The sequence below is a fragment of the Lithobates pipiens genome, unplaced genomic scaffold (assembly GCF_037356315.1).
Source record: "Lithobates pipiens isolate NorthernLeopardFrog02 unplaced genomic scaffold, aLitPip1_a1.2 Scaffold_25, whole genome shotgun sequence".
In the NCBI taxonomy this organism is placed as follows: domain Eukaryota; kingdom Metazoa; phylum Chordata; class Amphibia; order Anura; family Ranidae; genus Lithobates; species Lithobates pipiens.
In genome coordinates this window covers 47,919,555-47,938,264 of record NW_027507787.1, presented here as the reverse complement: position 1 = coordinate 47,938,264, position 18,710 = coordinate 47,919,555, and the positions used below count along the sequence as shown (strand labels likewise).

Sequence of the window (18,710 nt, the reverse complement as noted above, 5' to 3'; positions counted from 1 at the left end):
TTCCACCAAGCCTATAGTACAATGATGATCGAGCAGGAGCGCTGGGTGTATATCATATGAATTCTTCCCAGGATTGTGTCTCTCATGCACCCCATGGGCTGTGCTGCGATCTGTCACCTGCTGTGTCCACCAGACCAGCAGATGACAAATCATTGTACCAGGCCATTGCCGGTACCATGTGATTGCTGTGGCCAATCACAGCAGATTATATGACAGTTGTACACAATGAATGGCTATTATTGGTCACAGTGATCACATGGTATACAGACAGGGCCAATCATAGTGCATCTGTACCATGTGATGGTCAATCACAGCTTCACGATAGCACACACTGGATGAATGGATGCCATTCATAAAAAATAATTGTTTATAACAGTTATTATCACTGTTATAAGCAATTTGAGTGTGTAAAAAAAAATCCTGATTCCCTCCCCATAAAATATTTTTTTGTTTACATACTGTGACCAACAGTGTCCCTGGTCATCACCCCACCAGTTATATGACGACACATACATTTTTTTTTAATTACTTCATTTTCTAAAAAATTGTGACAAAAAATTAAAACTTCAAAAAACTGCCTCTTACTAAATACCTTGGACTGTCTAGTTTCCAAAACATTGTAATTTGGGGGGTATTGTACTGTTCTGGCATTTTAGGGCCTCAAGAAATGAGAGTCAGTACATCAAGATTGATCGATTTTCAAATATATATTCAATATTTTCTGGACTCTATAACTTTCCTACAGACTAAATAGTATACACTGATTTGGGTTATTTTTAACAAAGAAATGTAGCAGATTACATTTGGCCTACATTTATGAAGAAAGATAATTTGCAAGATCTTATAACAAAAACAAAGAAAAACTTTTCAAAATGTTCAGTCTTTTTTTTGTTTATTTAACAAGAAATAATATAATTTAAAAGACAGTGGTGATTAAATACCACCTAAAAAAAAGTTCTATCTGCCTAAAAAAAAAAGATAAAAATGAATTTGGGTACAGTGTTGCATGACTGAGTAACTGACAGTGTGACAGCGCTGAAAGCTGACCTGGCCAGGAAAGGGGGTGAAAGTGTCTGGTATTAAGGTAGTTAAAATAACACAGTAAATATCGTAGATTGGGGGGGGAGGAGTTAATGACTGGAGTTCTGGAGTTTAAATATCAGACACTTTCGCACACCAATATGGCACTCTGATTCCCTCCACCAGATAATTTGTTTTTATTTATAAGTCCACTTATTTCAGAAAAGGATTTTGATAATCAAAAATCTGTATTTATTGGGAACAACAGTGATCTGGTACCCAGATAGAACTGAATATAAAGTAGACTATTGATATATATCCAGACAATAATCCAAATTGATTACTACAAAGCACTGGGTGAAAAAAAATGGATTCCGCACACATTTATGAATAGATGAGTTAGGATTTTATATAATAATTAGCTATATAAAAACCCATGTTACTTTATGGAACACCTAGAGATAGGTTTGTTCGTACATAGTAATGATAAAGATCCAGCAAAATTGCTTTTACTTTATAAAAAGAAATTCTCACACAGACAGCAGGGGTATATGGTAATCTGCATGTGATAAAAACATTATTTTCTATAGATGTAGGCTGGCTTTTAAATAGCACAGAGCATTAACATAAAATGTAATCTGTGCAGCATGCTTTTCCAGCTGCACTGGAATTTAGAGCAGATTGTTATCTCCATTCTATGCACAATACTCAGGATCTGGGCTGAGAATACTACATATATAGCTATAATAGTGTATTTCAAGTCATTTATATCAATTATAGACCCATACTAATACAAGCAGTCCTCAAGCTTTGTTTTAAAAAGGTAGCTGAAGCCATAAACAAGTAAGGGAACCACACATTACACATGAATTAAATTGTAATCAGAGAACTAATTTCATGCCCACTCTATATTTTCATGTAATGTTAAAGCTTAAAGAAAATACAAAAAGTTATTTTTTTTTCTTTCTTTTTAAATACAGAAATGAAAAGTAAATTTTACTATTTTTACATAAATATTTTAAAATAGTATTTAATGTTATTTTTCAGAGACAGAGGGGGTTATTTATGAAAGCTAAATCCACTTTGCACTACAAGTGCAAAGTGCACTTGAAATTGCACTGAAAGTGCAGTCGCTGTAAATCTGATGGGTAGTTCTGAAATGAGGGGAAGCTCTGCTGATTTTATCATCCAATCATGTGCAAGCTAAAATGCTGTTTTTTATCCCCCTCAGATCTACAGCGACTGCACTTCCAAGTGCACTTTCGGTGCAATTTCAAGTGCACTTTGCACTTGTAGTTTGCACTTGTAGTGCAAAGTGGATGTGCCTTTCGTAAATAGCCTCCAATATTTAATGTTTACATTTTCAGCTAGCACATGGAGCTCTAGGTTTCATTACATTTACCAGGCTGATCTTAGCTGCTTTGCTAAGAAAAGCCTTTTTTTCACTGAGTGCAATAGCTAAAGCTAAAATTTCCTGAGAGGCGGAAATAAGCACCATTCAATAATTCAGCGTCACAGAAGATGTTTCCCAGTCTATGACTGCAGGCCTGAAATAGTATCAGACAAGAAGGTATTCTTCCAGACAATGCAGCTTATGTTATCTAACATTCTCAGTTGCAACAAAATCTTTTTTGTGGCTTTTCTCTAATGTTATCCAACGTCCACATGTGTTTAAAGCCATCGCTTGGGAATCACTGTTGAGCAGATTACCTGGCAAATGAATTCAGTATATGCCAATACACAACACTACATATGGTGCTGAATGGACAGCTCCGCACACGCTTTTACAGTTAGTATTGCAACAGTGCTTTCCAGGGGCTATAACTATAATATAGTCATACCAGCATGAGTTATTATGAAAGATGTCCTGTCAGTATAGTCTTATTACAGAAGACAAGGAAAGTCAGGTCTGTATATATTGATCAATGCAATATTTCCCATGCATGGTCACAGATGTCAAACCTCAATTTATAATCATTTTATAAACATGAATGGAATGTGGTTTTCCATCTTTTTTTGCTTTTTACACAGACAGCCCATGTTTCATTGAAACACAGATAGATTAATCAGTGTGTCAGTCATTCGGATTCATCTACCAATGACCCTTGATCTACTGTATCTGTCTGGACAATAGACACAGGAACGGTGTTAGAAGATCAATGCTTTTGCTGAAGTTGATCCTACTAGCTCATTACACTTTCTGTAAACTAAAAATGCAAGGTTTGTTTGGTAAAGTAAAGCAGGCCTATTGCCTTATTGCATCTGCATTTAAATATTTATCACCCATGAAGTTAAAGTGAATTAGCAGAAAATATTTCTTTGATAATGGATTGGGTAGTTTGTGCTGATTGAGTGATTAGTTCTTTTCTTACATTTCCATTATATGAATAGGTAAAAAGTGCTCAGAGAGAGTGTAATAAGGTATATCTCTGTGGGACTTGAATGTAAATGAGGGAAGAACATAGACCTAAGTATATGGTAAAGCAGTCTTTTTGCCCACACTGCTTTGTCAGGTGACATCTTGGAGTGAATATGCTTGGTTCCCAGCATCTGCATTGTGACTTTTAGCTTTGATAACAACATAGTCACATCAAATACAAAGTACACATGGGCACACTTTAAATTTACAAGACAAGCATTCATGAGAGAAACTGAGGATGTAAAGGATAAGTTCACCTTTTGGGAAAAAATAACAAATGGACATATTTTTGCAGGAAAATAGAATCAGCATTTATTGTTAGAAAGCTTTGCTACTGTGATCAGGGGTGCAAGGCCAAACTCCTGCAAACAAGCCCTGCAGCTTTCAGCCCGTACCTGCATATGGGCTGACTGTTTACAAGCTGCAGTGCTTATGAGTGAACTACGAGGCTGCCAGAGACCTCGTAGTCCATTCAGAACTGCAAGTCATCAGCCGCAAAGTAGTTCAATTCCAAACAGGAGTGAATGAATGATGCGGCCGTGTGGGCAGAGCCATGAACCAGCCACGTTCCCTGCTCGCTGTCACAGGTAAGGGGGGTGGGGAAGCTGCAATGATGGAACATGTTCCACCCCAATGCAGGTAGGACATGTTAAGCCCCATACACACTATCAGATTTTCTGCTGAGTTTTTCCTTCAGATTTACCAAAAACATAAAATATGAGGTTAAATCTTAGGAGTTTAAATGTGTATGCAATCAGGCAGGCCCTTGCAATACATGGTTATGGTAAATCTGAAGGAAAAACTCAGCAGAAAATCTGATAGTATGTATGGGGCTTAACATGTTCCAAAAAGTGAACTTATCCTTTAACAATTGTCCTAGGCTATGGGAATACAGGTGCCTCTTCTCAATGGAAAACCCAGCTCTGCTTAGAAAAGTAGCCTGCAGATTATCCTGTTGTGTTGCCCATAGCAAACTATTCATTCCACCATTCTTCCAGTATAGTGTAAAAAGCTATGCCTTTAAAATTATATGATAAATAAAACACAAGAAATGTAGGGAAAATTGGTACTAACCTCAACCTCCTTGGAGAAGACAGGATTGAAAAAATATGGAAAGAAAAAACAAAGAAAGATAATTGTTAGTTTTAATGCTTTGTTACAGTCTTATTATGCATTATAACAAATATATATATATACACACACATTATAAAACATGTATGTATACATCTCAGCCTGTTGGCACATTAATCTATATGTACATGAAGTGCCTTGAAAAAGTATTCATTCATTCAGAGAAAAATCAACCACTCCAGGTGAGAAACTCCAAGCACAATGAATAGTGTGAGACTAATCACATGGGTGCAAGCCCTGGCTTGCCCGCCATAGAGGACAGAACAAGGAAAGAAATTGGCTGCACAGCGACATTCTTGAAGGCTATTTATTGAATGTTCTATACAAACAATGACACACACCACGGTTGCAGTAGTCGGAACAGAGGTGGACTAGTTTCGCACAGCTACACTGTGCTTACTCATCACTTTGAGGTGTGCTACTGACACCCCCTCCCCCCCACACCCGTGTCCACAGGTGTAGGTGGGTTTCAGGAGACAGACCACATGTCCCATTACATATAGAGCTGTACGTTCAAAACCAGATTGGGGGGGGGGGGGGGGGAATTACACACATTATCTACTTTTATTTGAAAATAGGCAAAAAAAAAAGATTCAACTTAAAATGTCAAAGACACATCAATAAAAACGTATCACCCCCTACCAACATGAAAACGCCCATATGCAAATAAATACCAACAGGCAATAAAAAATAAATACCAATTGACCATGACAATACATATAAAACCATAAAATATAAATAAATATAACCATTTTTAAAAATTGAAACAAAAAAAGAAGAAAAAATATCATATATGTATATGTGATAAATGATATAATAATGAATAATAAATGTGCTGGATCCCAACTAACACAAATGTCAGCTCCATATCGTACTCCTTAGCTCTGTTGACTGTGTTATGCTAAGTAAGGGCTTCCTTCAAGTGCTAGTTGAACTGAACTCCTATTGTACGTACAAGATAAACCTTTTTTCTGTTAAACTGCCACGGTAATCATCTTTATAAAATAACTGAACTCATATTGTAAGCACAAGATAAACCAACTGTTGTATATTAAACTATCATGGTAAATATCTCTTAAGAAATGATCTGTTTAAGTTGAGAAAAATGTATAGTTAGTATAACATAAATAACTATAGACTGTACAGTTCTTAACTGTTTTTTGGTAATGACCGACAAAGGATATCCTCTGCTTCTTTAGTAAAGATATTTTTAATGTGTAGGAATTCTCCCACCCCTTCCTATCCATTATACCCATAAATAGAGCTTAGATGCAAACGCAGACCCACTTACATTGGCCAGCTTTTTTGAGCAGATTTTTTTTTTCATCCAATTTTCTACCTGGCACCTGTGCTGCAGTGCACAAACAGGGCTCTAAAGTAATATTGTAAGAATGAAACAAATGCTAGAACATGCAAATATGGAAAGGAATAACCCAAACTAGTAACAGTAAGGCTCCACTATTTCCACTATTGAGGCCCTAAAGTCGTGCAATTTACAGTGCGACTTTACAATGCAATTTTAGATGCAATGTCATGCGACTGGTGAGAAACATGGGAGAACAAGTTGCACTGAAGTCAGAATATAGTACAAAAACCTTTTTTGGGAGTAGCTGTGACTTGAGTCGCACCAATTAGAAAGGGGACCATTGAAATACATGGATTTTGACTTGTAATGCGACGTCGTGTCAGGTTGCACAACAGTTGTAGAGCCCACCTGCATGAGATGACACCAATATTGCAGTGCAGGATCTTTACAAAACCCATAGTGCTCTGGGAATTCTTTGTCATAGATTAAATGCACATTTTCATAACAAAATTTGTACACATACAGTGTAAATATATTAAACAATGAATGTATAAACTTAAAAAATATAATTAATCTAAAACTGTCTCATATACATTATAGTTTTTTTTAATTCCTTCCAAAATAACATTAACATTTGTAATAACATTAACCATCATGATGCCCTGTGCTAGGGATACATTTATAAATGTCTCCCCTTTGATAGCCACCAGCCAACAATTTTGAGGCTGAGGTCTGTACTGATGATTGAGACCCAACCACTGATTGAGACCCAACCACAGGAGTTTCCAATCATGTGTCCAGCAAGACATGAAGACTGGCGGCTTCATTGGAAAAATAAAGACCCCCTACAGATAACTATTTCTATATTAAGGTAGCAGTGGTATCTGATGTACAATCTATTTAATACTTGTAACTGTCAGAAACAATTACAGTATTTAAAAATTTTAAAAAATACAAAAATGTAATTATGTCTTTTTACATTCTTGTGCATATGTCAGCGTAAGAATAAAAAAAAAAACAGATGGGGATTTCATTAAAATAGTGTTACAATACAAATAGAAGCCTTACATGTCCTTAAAAATATAACAGTATGCAAACAAATATTGTCAAGTTTTCCAAGGCATGCTGACACTTAATTTGGCCTGGCTCGGGTAAGGGTAAACCTTTTTAACAGTGTATGACAAACAGTTCAAATACTTGCCTAGAAAGCTTTCTATACAAAGGTTGGCAGAGGCATGTACAAACAGGATTGCCATTACTAAGGAAAGAGACAAGCATTCGCCAAGTGTAAACATGAAATTTATTATGCATGCACCACATTTCCATGGGGATTTGAGTTTAATAATTGTATGGATATAAACATTTTTCTCTCATAATGTTTTGTAGTTTAGTACATGCATTTGGAATAAAAATAGTCTGTGAATATTACTGCCTCTGTCATAAAATGTGCTAGGATATGTTTTCAGATATGCTACATAAGTAAAACTAGGCAATGATAGTTTTGTAAAAAGGATCAGTGTTGAAGTAAACCGTTCACGAACCTGGAAAATCTGAACTGCGCTTATGAGAAGAATTTAAAGTATAGCAGAAGTTCAATACTTTCAAAGATAAACACACTTGAAATTATAGGTAAATGTATATCCTTTTCCAATAAAATCTATTTTAACCCTGTCCACACCCAGTTTTCTATTGATCTAGTGATGGACAGCCTCAAACAATAGTAGGTCCTACGAAGGGGGTGGAATCAAGTTGACTTCTACAGGAAAACTTCAGGTTTGCATATAACCTCAGCAGCCTATAGTACATCTCTGCATCTGCTCATTGTTTTCACATTCCATGTTTGCAGTTCTGTATATGCATTTTTTAGCATATGCTCAGGTTTGTAAAACTCTACTTTAAAATAAACATGTACTTTGCCCATGCAGAGAAAAGCAATGAAGTTCAGTTTAACTTAGCCCTGCCCAGAGGATAGTTTGACTTTTTCTTTGCTCCCCCGCTGCTCTGTTCAGTTGCTATCAGCAGCCGAACACAACAACATCTGAATAGGAAAAGTACAGGCTTGCTTTATGTCTGGCAGCCAGATTCTACTTTCATATTTCAGGTTTAAACACTTTTTTTTTTTTTAACATCTAAATCATTGTGGAGCCCATTGCCTCTCCATTATTGTAGCAGAGCTAAATCCATTGGTTTAAAGTGGTTCGAAAGGCTGAAGGGTTTTGTACCCCTAATGCATTCTCTGCATTAAGTTAAACAACCTTCTGAGTACACTTTGCCCCAGCCCCCCTACCTCATAATTACCTGAGCTCGAGCTCGATCCAGTGCTGTGCCTGAGAGCTGCAGCTCTCTTCACTCTCTCCATCTCCAGAGGCTCAGACACAGCAGCGGGAGACACACAGAGCTGGCTCAGGAGCAAGCCTGCATGAGTGCATTGGATATGAGCCAAGAGCACCAGCAGGGGACCCCAGATGAGGAGGATTGGCGTGCTCTGTGCAACATCTAAGTATAACATGTTTGTTAATTTAGGGTGGCACTCTGCGTGGGACAGGAGCCAGGAGCACCAGCAGGGGACCCCAGATGAGGAGGATTTGGGTGCTCTGTGCAACATCTAAGTATAACATGTTTGTTCATTTTAAAAAAAATCAAGGGTTTGAAATCACTTTAAAATGTTTCCCAAAAGAGTGGCATGTCTTATGCCCTGTACACACGGCCAGACTTTCTGATAGAAAATGTGCGATCGAATCGTGTTGTCGGAAAATCCGATCATGTGTGGGCTCCATCGGACTTTTGTAGTCAGAATTTCCGACACACAAAGTTTGAGAGCTGGATCTAAAATTTTCCCACAACAAAATCCGATTGTTTAAATTCCGAGCGTGTGTAAACTCAGAATAAATTACGAAACAAAAGCTATTGGCTACTGCCCTCTTTAAAGTCCTGTCGTACATCAACTCGTTCTGAACGATTGGATTTCCCATCAACTTTGTGCAACCATGTGTATGCAAGACAAGTTTGGGCCAAAATCCGTAAAAAAAATTCAACAGATTTTGTCATCGGAATGTCCGACCGTGTGTACAAGATGATAAGATGATAACTGTTATGCCCCGTACACACAATCGGACTTTCTGACAACAAAACCGTGTCATTTTGTTCGAAAGTTGTTGGCTCCAAATTGTCTTGCATACACATGGTCACACAAATGTTTGCTAACAAATACAAATGTGGGAACGTGGTGGCATACAACGAGCCGAGAAAAAGGAAGTTAATAGCCAGTGCGGCTCCTTCTGCTTGATTCCGAGCATGCATGAACTTTTGTGCATCGGACTTGTCTACACACGATCGTAAATTCCAACAACAAAGTTTTGTTGCTGGAAAATTTGAGAACCTGCTAGCCAACATTTGTTGGCAGAAAATCTGACAAAAAATGTTCGATGTAGTATACATACGGCTTTCAGCCAACAAGCTCACATCCAACACTTGTCAGAAAATCTTATCTTGTGTATGAGGCATTACAGTTCCTAGTATGCTTATGTTAGCTCTCAACTGACCTGTCAAGTCATCAAAAGGCTGGTGTATCACATGTGCAGCAACATGGCTACTGCAGACCAAACAGAGGCTAAAGCCTTGTACATACGTGCCGAATGTCAGGTGGTTCAATAGAAACTGGCCTTCATTCTGCCCGCGTGTACTGGAGTTGGTCCGGACATTCAGCCGGCTTCTGTCAAAGGCAGAAAAACTGAAAAGGCTCCCGCTCTCAATCAATGGCACAGCAGGGGATTTTTGTTTCATTCAACCCAACTAGTAGTGTGTATGAGGCTTAAGATGGCAGCATTTTGGCTGTAAAGAAGAGGAGGGTTTATTTCCACTTTAACCTTAAAGGAAATACAATTACTGAAAATTATGTAATTCTAGATAAGACTTACTATTGCAGCATTCTAACTGCTTTTCCAACAGTCCGACATAGGTGCCTGCATTGTAGTATAATCATTTTATACAAATTGTTTAAAAAAGATTATTGCTATATTAATGGATTATTTCAAAGCCAAAAGTACTATGTCTGTGCAGTTCCGCCCCATAGTAACCACGTCCTGACCACCCACCACACATACACTGAGGCAGGGTGTCCACTGCAATATTGCAGTCCCGCTATACGTCGCTGATCGCCGCCATTTCTACAAAAAAAATATATACATATATCCCATAAGTTGTAGACGCTATAGCTTTTGCACAAACCAATCAATATTTACCAAAAATATGTAGCAATATATACAGTATATTGGCCTAAATTGATGAGTAAATTTGAACATTTACATTTTTTTCTTGGATGTTTTTTATAGCAGAAAGTGAAAAAAGAAAGTCAAAATTGTCAGTCTCTTTTTGTTTATAACGCAAAAAATAAAAACCACAGAGGTGATCAATTACCACCAAAAGAATGAAATAGGAGGGCTTAAGGCTTTGAGCCCGACAGCATGGGAATGCGGTCGCCCCTCCCTTTATTAATAAGAGAATAGAAGCAATAGTGTAAATATTTAGGGCTATATACAGGTTAATGTATTTGGGTTAATGTCCCTTTAAGAGAATGGCAAATTGGGCTGGGGGCGGGGTTAAGGGTTGCAAGGCTATTGGTGATATCCGAAATGGTCATGTGACCCATGGGGAATGTTCTGGAAAAGGGCTTATTATATATAGGAATCTCTCACAGGTGCACTCACACCTGTTCCCAGCCAAGCAGTGAAGGTGCAACAAGCTTCCCACCCCCCCTTCCCTTGTCGCTAAGCACGTTTATGTGGTCTGTCACCCTACGTGATGTAGGGGGGACTTTGGTTAAAAGATTTATGTATGCTCGAGTCCTTTAAGACTGAGCTGTTTTGAAGTTGATCGTTTGAAATATAAGAATTTTATGATGCAATAAAATTATCAGAATATGGTTATTATTTATTTATTGATTTGAATATACCAATAAATGTGCAGCGGCCAATTCTTTGCCAATAAGTGTGTTGAGTATTATTTAAATAGGCTAGATAAGTTTTGGTATTCGGGGAGGGTAGGTGCGGCCTGCATTCCCATGCTTCATTTGTGGGAAAAAAAGGACATACATTTTATTTGGGTGGAGTATCATACGACTGCACAATTGTCAGTTAAATTAGTGCAGGGCCGTATCGCAAAAAATGGCCTGGTCAGGAAGGGGCGGGGGGATAAATCTTCAAGGTCAAGGGTCAAGTGGGTAATCATATAGTCTGCTAGGGTAAAAGTTATGCACTTGTACTATGCTACCAGTCTGTTACACCCCTTTCACACTGAGGCAGTTTCATACAGAGACGTTTTAGCGCTAGAAATAGCACCTCTAAAGCACCTAAAAACTGCTTCCCATGCTGTCCGAGTATGAAAGCCAGAGTGCTTTCACACTGGGGCAGAACACTTGCGGGACATTAGAAAAAGTCCTGCAAGCAGCATCTTTGGGGCGGTTTGGAAGAGCTGTATACATCGTTTCTAAAATGCCCTGCCCATTGAAATTAATGGGCAGCGCTTCCAAAGCGCCACAACACGTGCATTTTTAACCCCTTCTTTGGGGTTGAAAGCACCCCGCTAGCGGACGAAAAGCACCGCTTATACAGCTTTATAGCTAATGCACAGGCAGCCCCAGTGTGAAAGAGGTCTTAGGGTATACAATTAATGGGAAAGAAAGAAGAAACTTACTTAGAATGTACTATGACTACAAACAAAGGGTACCGTATCCATTAGGTTTTTTCTGTGTTTGCTCATCCTCTCACAAATAATGTGTTTTTTCCATGGTTAGGCATTTTATTTCTTGTATCTTTAGTCAATAAAATAATGAGAATTAATAAATGGCTTAGAGCATAATGCAAAAAATCCGATGAAATCTACAAATTACATTTCAGCCCTGAAAGTCAAGCGAGTGAAGAATGTGTCAGTGTACCTTTCTTATTGTATTCCTAGATGTGATAATCACTAAATCATTTAAGAACACGTAAACAGTAATCCTTTAGCCAGAACGCCCACACTCAGGGCAGCATGCACAATCCAATGTCATCAATTCCCTGCTGTTGTTTACAATGTTCTGCTCATGGTCTACTGGATAGGTGAGCAATGCCACCAACTTTGTGACCACCTGTCAGCTGGTGCTATGCCGTATATTTGGCCAATACAAGTTTCCAAAAGTTTAAAGTTGCAGCACTTTGGAAACTACAATTTAACAGCACATACTGTAGCTCCTCTACAATAGTGGGCTAAGCAAGTAAGATTTAGCAGTAGTTAAAAAACCCAAGGTCCTCGAAAAGACAAATGCTGGATTCTGTACCACCTTTAATAATATTAGCATTCAGGTAAGTTAATATTCCTGGCTTCACATGTAACTTTTCACCTTGTGAAATGGGAATCTGTTAATTTAATTCAGCTTTGACTTTTTTTTTTTACTTTGGCAATCTGCAAATTGTGACCAGAGCTTCACATTCTGCTGCTCTGCATACAAAACGCCTGTGGTTATTCAAGTCGATGCATTAAGCCCTTATCGACATTTCCCACATTGTGTCCAGATACTCTGCAGAAGCACAGATCACACCAATGGCTCTGCGTCAAATTTGATGCTGGCAAGAAAATGAAGGGGAACTTTAACACTTCAGTTAAAGAGCCTGCACTCCACAGGCAGAAGTAATTAAAAACTTGTGATGCACAAAAATTGTCCCAATTTATGAAATACATTGCACACAAGCTATTATAGTATAATCAGAATTTGAGTCAAATAACTTGACAGTTTTCTGTTCTCCTTGCCACAACATAGGTTTACACTGTAAGCAAATGATAGTGAATGCTGTTTACGAAGGAAATACATAACTAAGACAAAATGCATAATATATTTAGAGGCACCTTATCAATCCACATACATTTTTAGTTTTGATGCCCAGCAATGGAGACAACACTGAAGGACACAGCAGTGCCACAGTCTGATCAGAGTGGTCATTGCTACCTGCACCTGGTTTAGAAATAGGTCCCATGTTCCTTTTTTCCTGAATTTACCTCTCCTTACCCAGAAATACATTAGCATGCTAAGGGTAGGGATTCATATAGAGGCTCATTAAAAGCCTTCCTAAGGTAGAGACCCTGGCTTGGACAATGATTATTATAAAATAACGCAAAAGTTCTTTATTATTATTATACAGGATTTATATAGCGCTGGGAGTTTACCCAGCACTTTACAACTTGAGGGTAGACAGTATATCTGCAATACACGTTAATACAGTAGGAATCAAAGAGTCCTGCTCGTTAGAGCTTACAATCTAAGGAGGAGGGTAAAGGGATACAAGAGGTAACTGTGAGGGATGTGCTGATGGATAAAATAAATGTACAATTGTTAGGTGTGGGTAGGACAGGCTTATCTAAAGAGATTTGTTTTCAGGGATCATCTGAAAGTGGAAAAAGTAGGAGATAGTTGGATAGATTGGGGCAGAGCATTCCAGAGGATGGGGGAGGCTTGGGAGAAGTCCTTGAGGCAAGCAAGGGAGGAGGTGGCAAGGGAGCTAAAGAGCAGAAGGTCTTGGGAGGAGTGAAGAGAACGATTTGGCTGGTATTTTGAGACTAGATTAGTGATGTAGCTGGGGGCCACGATGTGGATGGCTTTGTAAGTTATTGTTAGTATCTTGAATTGATTTCATTGGTTGAGTGGCAGCTAATGGAGGAATTGGCAGAGAGGGGTAGCAGACACTGAGCAGTTTGTAAGGTGGGTGAGTTTGGCAGCAGCATTCATGGTGGACTGAAGGGGGGATAGCCTATTTAAAAGGTAAGCCAATGAGGAGGGAGTTACAGTGGTCGAGGTGAGAGATGACCAGGGAGTGGATTAGAAAGCCCAACTGTATTTTATTTTCAATCAGATCACAAGAATCCAGGTTCATCAGGACAAATAGTGTACAAAGTCTTAGAGCCTGTTTTCTTCAAAAATCAGCCACAGGCTTAGTAGAAAAACCTGTCCTCTACCATCCTGTTGCCAAGAAAAACCCTTGTTCTCTGTGAGGATTATCTCTACTGATGTTCAACACTCCCCCTGCTGAGTTAGAGCTAGCACTCTCCAGTCAGTAAAACTCAGGCCCCGATTAAGTACAGAGACCAACCTTGACTCAGCAAGGTGTGTGTTGGATGTCTGCAGAGAGGTTACTGCTTCCACATAGTGAGGAAGGGAGGAAGGATCCTTCTCTGCAGTAGGCTGGCAGTGGACAGGCGACAATTTTTTCTACTTAGCCTATTGCTACTATTGAAGGTTTTGTAAACGTTGTGTTTTATGCACCTGAAATGTATTTCATGGATTTAAAACAGAAAGTTTGATTGGATTTTAACCACTTTACCACAGGCTAATTCTGACATTTCTCTCACACACACACGTAAAAATCAGCATTTTTGTTTTGCTAGAAAATTACTTAGAACCCCTAAACAGTATATATTTTTTAAGTATTTTAATAAAATGGTGGGTTTTGCAATTTTTTTTGTCACATAATATTTGCACAGCAGTTTTTCAAATCATATTTTTTGGCAAAAATACATTTTAATGAATTTTAGTGAAACCAAACCCAATAAAATATCCAATTTTTGTTTTTGTAAAATATAAAAATTATGTTATTCTGAGTAAATAGATACCAAACGGAAGGGCAGGAACTGGAAGTGAAGAAATCCTCATTGCTTCTGATTACTGATCTCACAGAGGGGACGGACAATGTCAGTTCCTTTTTCTCGGATCAGTGCTCGTCTCCCCGATGGGATGGAAGAGCCCGGGAAAGGTTGTGGTGATGGGGGTTACCCCCTTTTTGCTGCATGTAAAAGTGATCAAGCAGCTGTAAAGTGACTTGGATCAGTTTAACTAGAAAGAGAATTGCCAGCAGAAAAAAATGGTACCAGGATTATGGTTGTCGCATCAACCATGATCCCAGTAAAACCACTTTAATACAAAGCTGTACATGTGTGTATGGTGGTATTTAGGTGGTTAAAGTATACCTAAGGACAACAACATTATTTTGAATAGAGTAGAGAAGGGTTAAAACACCTGTCAGTTATTTTTTGGCTATAGTGAGAAAGTTTTCCCATCACTTCCTGTCCTGTAGACTGAACAGGAAGTGGGAAGGTATCTTTTCAATGTGAGAGAAATCTCTTCGAAGACAGTTGTCATGGGAACAAGGACCCTCATTGAAAAGTTTCCCCTCTATTCCTGTTCTGGTGGCAACTCAAACTTATGGATATTACTGGTGACGTTGGTGATCAGGACAGTTAAAGTACATTAGGGAGATGTACTTTCTCTAACTGTCCTGATCACCAATGTTTCCAGTAATATCGAATATTTTGAGCTGCCAAACAGCAATGAAAACCATATTAAAGCGGAGTTCCGGACGTTTATTTTTTTATTTTATTTTTTTTTTTAATAAGCCCTCGACAGTCTCCGCTTGTGCATTAAAAATCACCATGTGCTGTTTATTATAGACTTTTTGCCTTTGTACAAATCTTAGGACTTGTTTGGAAGTCTTGATAAACCAAGCATCTGAAACCTGCTGGGACTCTCTTCCAAGATTAGGTTCAGCAGGTGCCTACCTCCGCCTAGCATTGCATCATTTGTGGTTGTGAAATAATGCGGTGCTAGCAGTAGGGGATGCCCATTGACCCCTGGGATTGATGTCACTGCTATCGAAGGAGCCAATGGGATAAGGGAAATGACGTATGAGAATGGACAGAAGTGCAGTCTTTTCCCTCAACAAAAAAAGGTAGAAGATTAAAGAAAAAACTATCTGTTAATGCATGGGGATGGGGTCAGCAATAATTGCAGATATTGTTGTAAATTAGGGTGGAACTCCACTTTAACACAGGACTGCTTATACAAGGAAAGCTTAAGGTATCACAATAGTCCATGGGAAAAAAAATTATTTATTTTTAAGATGTCATCCTTGAATTCACTTGTGGATACAATTATTAATAAAGAGAGGATATATATCGAGACAATTAAGTATTATCCAATATTGTGGATGTTCGCCATCCATGTATAAAGGGCACTGATGTATTTTAGTGCTGCAATCAAATGATATGTAGATTATTACTGCAAATTCCCACCTCAGGTAAGTAGACCTTCAGAAATATCAGCATAATAAGGCAATCAAATGTTGTTTAAATTGTATTCAGGTTTTGCATATTCCTACTACAAGTGAGTAGATAATCACAGTGACAGCAGAATAATATTCAGTGACAAACGACGATTACCAAGTGAATCAATCATTGCTGATTATGGAAAGCTGTCAGGAAGGCGTTTATCCACCAGAATACTTCTGTAATCCACTATATAGAAATGAGTATTCATAAAAATAAAATGGCTTGAAAACTGCTTAGCATTGCTGAAAACATATCATGAGGCTGCATAGTATAAAAATAAGAGTATAGTATAAAATACATTTAAATATCTTAAATAAATAAAAAAATGTAAACTGCCACCTGCCCCCTTGTGCTCATGTGCAAATGGCATTGTGCATCTAGGCCCTGCATCCATATGTAAGCGGTGATTGCACCACATATGTGAGATATTGTCTTTACATAGTTAGTCAGGTTCAAGTCCATCTAGTTCAACCAAAAAATTAATAATAATATCATACATTCCTATATACCCAATTCTATACCCACAGTTGATCCAGAGGAAAGCAAAAAACCCCAGCAGAGCATGATCCAATTTGCTAAAGCAGGGGAAGAAATTCCTTCCTGATCCCCCGAGAGGTAATCGGATTTTCCATAAATGTTAGTACCCAGTATATAAATGTTAGTACCCAGTTAATAAATGTTAGTACCCAGTCGTGAATGAGTGAGTGCATTATTTCTAGTGCCAGAGTTCATGTTTAAAGTCATTGTAAATGATCACCTTGTAATTCAACCCATTCAGTTTAAAATAGAATTGAAAGGCAAAACATTTGTGTATAGATATTAGAAACATTATAAATACCTTTTTTTCCCTTTTGTGATCAAGTGAACAAGTGGTCACATTCCCTCTGTTCTCAGCTGCATAAGAGCTGGGGGGAGGAGAAGCAGCAGTACACTGAGCTTCCCAGTGAATGGCTGTACAGCGGAGGAGTGTCAGGACAAGTCTGTCACTGGGGGGGAGGAGGCTAAGTTCCCAGCATAGCTAGAGCTAACTTTGGTGTGCTCTCCTGCTCAGTGTGGTCTGTTTTTAATAGGAGAGCAGATGGATTAGCAGGAACACCAGGGATTTCACATAATGGAAGCAATACAAAGGGAACAGGATACTTTCTCATACAAGTACATGGTACAGCAAGCACTTATTAGGAATATGAAGTTTTGGGGTAACAAACATTTTAATTCTGAAAGAGTGACCTCTAAAGGCTTTTAAAGCACCACCCTTTAGAGATATTTAGGTAAAACAGATTGTCACCATTTCAAGGGCATGTGAAATTTTGAATCTGTGGTAGTATACTGTGTGTTTATGTGCATTAAAATGCATTTAAGTATTGGTCTGCGCAAAAGTTATAGCATCTACAAACGATGGGATATTATTTATTTATTTATACTAGTAATGGCGGCGATTAGCAACTTATAGCGGGACTGCGATATTGTGGTGGACAAATCAGACACTAACTGACACTTTTTGGGGATCAGTGACACCAATACAGCGATCAGTGCTACAGAATATTCATTGCCACTGTACTAATGACACTGGCTGGGAAGGGGTTTACAACAGGGGCAATCAAAGGGTTAAATGTGTTCTTAGCCAGTGCTTGTGTACTGTGGAGGATGTGCCTTTACTAATGGAAGGCATAGATCCATGTTCCTGCTTTGCAGGAACACAGGATCAATGCCTTTACTGTTGACAGAACAGTGATCTGCCTTGTTTACATAGACAGATTGCCATTCTACCTGTGTACTGAACAATCGGCAGGTGCCAGCAGACATCAAGTCTTCGGTACCCACCCCTGGGTTTCCACTATGTGTGATCACAGCGGGAGTGAGCCACCAGCGGCGCACATGCGTGCCCCGGACCCAGAAGTGTCGGATCACGTACTAGGTACATGATCCGGTGCAGTCATGCCACTTTGCCCCATATATGTAAGTTATACTGTTGAAAAGTGGTTAACAAACAGCGGCGCAATTTTCTAGCAAAAAAATGCTTTTTTAACATGTTTATGATAAATTTCAAAATTGACCTGAACAAGTGGTTAAAATAATGCGCTTTGAACTGCTTTGTACCAGAATCATAAATGTAGGGGTTGATTTTCTCAAGGCAAATAGGCTGTTCACTTTGCACAGAAAAAAATTTACTTTGCAAGAGAATTTTCCCTAGTGAATGTGGTGAAAATTCAGTTTGCAAAGAATACTCAGTAAAGTGAAAATAAAAAAACAGTATTTTTTCTTGCATATGATTGGATGATGAGAGTTAGCAGAACTGTGCCCTATTCACCAAGTTAAAGTCTTACTAAACCCAGGACCCTGCATTCACTATATCTGGTCTCCTATAATACACAGAACATAACATGGAAATGCAATTTTGTGAGTAAATATAAGCTGCTACCTTTTCTCTTCAGCAGTATATAGCAGTCTTGTGACTTCTATCAGTGTCTGGTTAAAGCTTGCAGAAGGAGTTTTCATTCTATTCTGACTGTCCTATGAAACTGTATGACCCCTGCCCCTCTGTCTAAAACTCTTTAGCAATACACACCAAACTGAACATGTGCAGCTTGTCCCCTGGCCTCTGTTGTATAAGCAGATGGATTGGGGGCAGTGGAAGAAGGGAGGATCTGTGCATACTCTACAGGAGCAAACAGACTTTTTACACAATGTAGAGGATTTTCACAATGC

General features: G+C 38.5%; 1 protein-coding gene across 1 annotated transcript in view; it reads right to left on the bottom strand.

Annotated features, from left to right (window-relative positions):
- Positions 1-18,710, bottom strand: part of SPOCK2 (SPARC (osteonectin), cwcv and kazal like domains proteoglycan 2) — a 253,519-nt gene that overhangs the window by 83,047 nt on the left and 151,762 nt on the right. The gene's annotated exons all lie outside the window — the stretch shown is intronic.